Below are 5,771 nucleotides of genomic sequence, written 5' to 3' on the forward strand. Positions count from 1 at the left end.
TATTAAACCAATCTGGGATAAATCCTGCTTGGTCATGGTGCATAATCCTTATAATTAAAAATATTATTATTGTTTTAAGCCACTAAATTTGGGGGTAATTTGCTAAGCAGCAAAAGATAATTAGTTCAAGCTGCCTAGTGTGGGGCCATGGGCTCCTTGGCACCTTAGCTTGCCAGGTGACTGGGGTCAGGAGTGGGGCAGTTAGGTTCTCCAGTGTCTGCTCTCTCGGGTAGCTGTGAAGGCCTTGTCTCTCCAATGTCTGGGTGGTGGGGTAGTCTCACGTGGAGCCAAGAGCCAAGGACACATTGTTCTCTTTGGTGGCATGAGTGTTACAGCTGGACACAGGATACCTAGAAGCAGAGCTGGAACTAGAACCTAAGCCACAAGCCCCTGCCTCTCCAAATCCTTTCAATAAAAGTCATGACTCAGCTTGAGTTTCATCTGTGTCCTCCTGTCGCTTTCGGTTACACTTGAATACTTGAGGAAGACAGGTGGTGTCTATTTGCATGAGGTCCCTGGACAATACTGGAGTGTGTGGCCATTCCCTTCTCCAGGGGATTTTCCTGCCTCATCGAACTTGGGTCTCTTGCATTGCAGGCAGACTGTTTACCATCTGAGCCACCAAGGAAGCCCCCCACCGCCTGGAAAATAATTTGCCTTGATTAACCAAAGAGTCAGGGCCTCCAGTGTAATTTTAAAAAAAATTTTGACAGTCCTGTGTGGTGTGTGGGATCTTAGTTTCTTGACCTAGGATCGAACCTGTGCCCCTTGCGGTGGAAATACAGAGCCCTAACCACTGGGCCACCAGGGAAGTCACAGGGCCTCCAGCTTGATGAGGGCAAACCTCCAGTGCTGGAGGGCAGAGTGATGCCACATAGGGCTCCTGCCCACCACTTGGGCTGTGCTCTGTGCCTGACACCCTGTCCACACCCGAGGGGGAGGGAGCTGTGAACACTGCTACAGCGATGTCTTCCCCAGGCCCCAGAGAGGTGCCCTTGTGTGCAGAGAGCTCCTGAGTGCTCTATGTTTGGGAGAAACATTTTACGCACAAGCAAGCCTCCCTCTGTATGATCCCCACAGAAGTGTTTGGGGTCATGTTTTCAAAAAGGAAGAGAGTTCTAGCTATTTGCTGGTAAAGGCTAGAGCGACAGAAATGCCGCTGCTGAGAACGATTACTCCCAGGCTGGTGCAGCTGGTAGCCTGAGAACCAAGTTTCATTCACTCACTCACAACATCCATTTTGTGTTTCCTCTCTGGTCAAGGCCAGGGTCAGACTCTGGAGAAGGCAGGCAGAGGGCCTTTCCTTTGAGGGGCTTGATGACCCACAGGGAAGACAGAAAATCTCAATAATGAACAGTAAGTTTCATGATAGAGATAAGCCAAGCCTGCAGGCTTCCTGAAGGAGGTGACCTCTGAGTGGAGTTTGGAAACACCAGTAGGAGGTAGGTAGCATCATGAGGCTGATGGGTGGATATTGAAAGCCAGGGATGGGGGAAGTTGAGAAAATTATCTTCCTTTTTTTTTTATCCATCTTCTTCCACTTCCTCTTTCCCTTTCCCTTTCTTCCTTTCCTTCTCTTTTCCCATCGTTCCTTCAGTTTGGCAGCCTCCTTCAGCCTCACCCCACCCCCAGTGCAGGCCCACCACTCACCAGGGCTGGGTCCCTATTAATTGTTAATCCTTGCATTCGTAGATTCTGAGGGAAAGGAGGAATTTTCAAAACTGCTCCCAAATCAAGAGAGCCCTGCTGGTCCAGTGGTTAGGACTTGGGGCTTAGGACTTGGTGCTTTCACTACCAGGGCCCAGGTTTGATCTCTGGTCAGGGAGCAAACATCCTGCAAGCCAAGTGGTGTGGTCAAAAAAAAAAAAAAAAAAAATCAGGATAGCCCACATGAAGAGGGGATGTGGGCCTGTGCAGGCACAAAATCCTGACTTTCTGGTGTAGCTGTACCCACGTGACACCAGCAACCCTGACCCCTGCCACATACACCCTCCCATCCCGGCCAGAAGCACAGTTCATGGCCAGCCACGTTTTTCTTGCTTTGTTGTGTGCGTTATTTTTTGGTGTGATCGTAAAAACTATCCATGCCACTGCTTTTTTTTTTTTTTTTTTATTATTACATAAGTGGGATACTGCAGAAAATTTAGTATAAACAAATAAGATAGTAAGATAGTATAAGGATTTCGCTGGCAATCCAGTGTGGTTAGGACTCCGCATTTTCACCGCTGGGGCTCAGATTCAAACCCTGGTCAGGGAAATTGAGATCCTTCAAGCTCGGCCAAAAAAAAAGAAAAGAAAAGAAAAAGTAAAGCATAAAGGAGAGGAGCACAGAGTTCAGAGCCAGAGGGGCAGTTGTTTAGCCTTTTGGGGGCTGTTTCTGTGTCTAAAAGATAACTATAATTATCATACCCACTTCAGGTAGCTGGCAGGACCCATCACATGGAAAGTACTATGTTAATATTTGTTATTATTACGGGTGGCTAGGAGTCGGACATGACTGAGCGACTTCACTTTCACTTTTCACTTTCACGCATTGGAGAAGGAAATGGCAACCCACTCCAGTGTTCTTGCCTGGAGAATCCCAGGGACGGGGGAGCCTGGTGGGCTGCCATCTCTGGGGTCGCACAGAGTCGGATACGACTGAAGCGACTTAGCAGCAGCAGCAACCATTAGCAAGTAAGGAAAAAAGAAAAGAAAGGAAAGATAGTACCTATGATTTTAGGTGCCTGAGGTAAGTACTGTTAACCCTTTGGGATATATGTGTCTATGCTTTTGCCCTGGGTTCATGGTCGGTTCCATAATGTGGGATACAATATGATCACAGCTCTTATTTTCCCAGTTGATCACTCACACTTGCACGTGTCTCATTCGCAAGCAATCCAGGATCTTGAGCCCACCCTGAAGTTTCCATAACTAACTTGGTTGCTTACACAATGCCTGAAATAGCTCTGACCACTGTTGCTTCTTACGGCCACAGGGTGTCGCTATGGGAGCCTGGTCCCAACCGGTCCCTAGGACTTGCTGGTGAAGGATGCCCGTGCTTTTTGAAAATGGGCTGAACTCAGCTAGGGCCTCCTCAGGCTTGACATCTCAAGACTGTGGCACTCAGTGTGCAGCAGCTCTCTTTCCCGTACACTTTCCTGGAAGAGGGAATGGCTACCCGCTCCAGTATTCTTGCCTGGAGAATTCCACGGACAGAGGAGCCTGGTGGGCTACAGTTCATGGGGTTGCAAAGAGTCGGGCCCAACAGAGCGACTAACATTTTCACTTTTTTCCCACTAGTTAGGGTGACCACTAGCTTCAGGAGCCCCAGGTTAGGACAGTATTTCCTTTTCTCCTTGGGAACCCACACCGGAGGCTTGTTTCAACCCTCCAAACGTCAAGGGTTATGTGACACCCCCTTTTCCTGGGAGCACGGTTGCTCAGTCCCTCTTGGAGGGCGCTGAGGTGGTTAGCCATCTGCGAAAGGCGTTGTTGGCTCATCCAACGGCTGCTTTCCTTCCTCTTCTTCACGAACAGAGGCAGTCTCACCCCGTGCCCACTTTCCCAGCTTCTCATGCAGCTGGGTCACGGACATTGGCTCAAACCTTGCTGAGGGGTCCAGAGGAGCTGCTGGCTGGGGATTTCTAGGGAAGACTTCCCTCCCTGATAAATGCACATGACCATCTTTCAGGAAACATCTCCTCTCTTCTTATATGTGAAAGGTCAAGCCTACAGATGAAGGCTGAAGAGGATCTCCAGGTAGCTTTGCCTCCTGGTTATCCGTGCCCTTGAGTAGTCCTGTCCTGCAATGAATCAGGGCTGGCCTGTGTGACAGATGAGAACGCAGCAGAATGCAGACTCAGAAAGTGAAAGGTTTTGAAGTTTCTGCCCTGGTTCCTATCAGATTGCTTCCTCTGAAGGAAACAAGCCACCACGTTGTAAGGACACACAAGGGCACATACCCCACTATGAAGACACTCAGACAGTTCCGCAGAGAGGAGCCAACAGCCAGCACCAACTTGCCGGCCATGTGGGTGAACCTCAGGGGTCCTGGGAGATGGACCCTCCCAGCCCCAGTCTGGCCTTCAAATGAGCACAGCCCTGGGTGGCATCTCTCTTCACCACACAAGAGACTGACTCAGAACACCTGATAAGCTGCTCTCGAATTCCTGACCCACTGAAACCATGAGGGATAATAAATAACTACAGTTACTTAAGGGCTTCCCTGGTGGCTCAGTGGTAAAGGATCTGCCCACAATGCAGGAGACATGGGTTTGACCCTTGCATTGGCAAGATCCCCTGGAGAAAGAAATGGTAACCCACTCTAGTATTCTTGCCTGGAGAATCCTATGGGCAGAGGAGCTTTGTGGGCTACAGTCTATGGGGTTGCAAAGAGTCGGTCATGTCTTAGCGATTAAACCACCACCAACCATAGTTGCTTAAAGCCGTGTTTGTGGGGATGTTATACAGTAAGTGTGTGTGTGTGTGTGAGTGTGTGTTAGTTGCTCAGTCGTGTCCGACTCTTTGTGACCCTATGAACTATAGCTCCTTAGGCTCCTCTGTCCATGGGATGTTCCAGGCAAGAATACTGGAGTGGGTTGCCATTCCCTTCTCCAGGGGATCTTCCTGACCCAGGGATTGAACCCGGGTCTCCTGCACTGGGTTTCTCTGGTACCTCAGTCAGTAAAGAATCTGCCTGCAGTGCAGGAGACTTGGGTTCAATTCCTAGGTCAGGAAGATGCCCTGGAGAAGGGAATGGCAAGGGTCTTTTCCAGTGAATGGCCTCTTCGCAAAGAACTGGAGGTTCAGTTTCAGCACCTGTCCTTCCAGTGAATATTCAGGGTTGATTTCTTTTAAGACTGACTTGTTTGATCTCCTTGCTGTCCTAGGGACTCTCAAGAGTCTTCTCCAGCACCACAATTCGAAAGCATCAGTTCTTCAGTGCTTAGCCTTCTTTATGGTCCTCCTCTCAACCCACAGTAACTGAACCATCTTCAGTCCTAGCAGCTATGTATGAAGGTTTCAATTTCTCTATATCTTCGCCAACACTTATTTTTGGTTTTTTAATTGATAAAGCTTAAATTTCTAGTCCATACTAGTGGGCATGAAGAATAATATATCATTGTGGTTTCTTTAAGACACTTGAAACTTATTTATTTATTTATGGCTGTGCTGGGTCTTCATTGCACCACACAGGCTCTGCTTGTTCATGTGGGCTTCCTTGCTGCAGAGCAAGGGCTCTATTTAAAAGCCTGTGTGCGTGCTCAGTTGCTCAGTCATGTCCGACTCTTTGCGACCCGGTGGACTGTAACCCGCCAGGCTTTTCTGTTCATGGGATTTCCCAGACAAGAATACTGGAGTGGTTTGCCATTTCCTGCTCCAGGGGATCTCCCTGACCCAGGGATTGAACCCACAGCTCCTGCATTGGCAGCTGGGTTCTTTACCACTAGCACCACCTGGAAAGCCCAGTTAAAAGCTTATGTCCACACAAATGCTTGCACATGGATTTTTTTTTAATCACCTTTATTTCTTTCTTTAGTCAGCTCAAGTTTTTTTTAAAATTTTGATTGCAGTATAGTTGATTTACAACATTGTGTTAGTTTCAGATGGATAGCAAAGTGAATCACTTACACATATATCCACTCTTTTTTTTTTAGATTCTTTTCCCATAAGCCATTATGGGGTACTGAGCCAAGTGTCTGCGCTATGCAACAGGTTCTCATTAGTTGTCTGTTTTGTGTATGTAGTGTGTATATGTTAATTCCAGTCTCCCTATTTAGTCCTCCCCT

Source organism: Capricornis sumatraensis, chromosome 8 (genome assembly GCF_032405125.1).
Source record: "Capricornis sumatraensis isolate serow.1 chromosome 8, serow.2, whole genome shotgun sequence".
In the NCBI taxonomy this organism is placed as follows: Eukaryota; Metazoa; Chordata; class Mammalia; order Artiodactyla; family Bovidae; genus Capricornis; species Capricornis sumatraensis.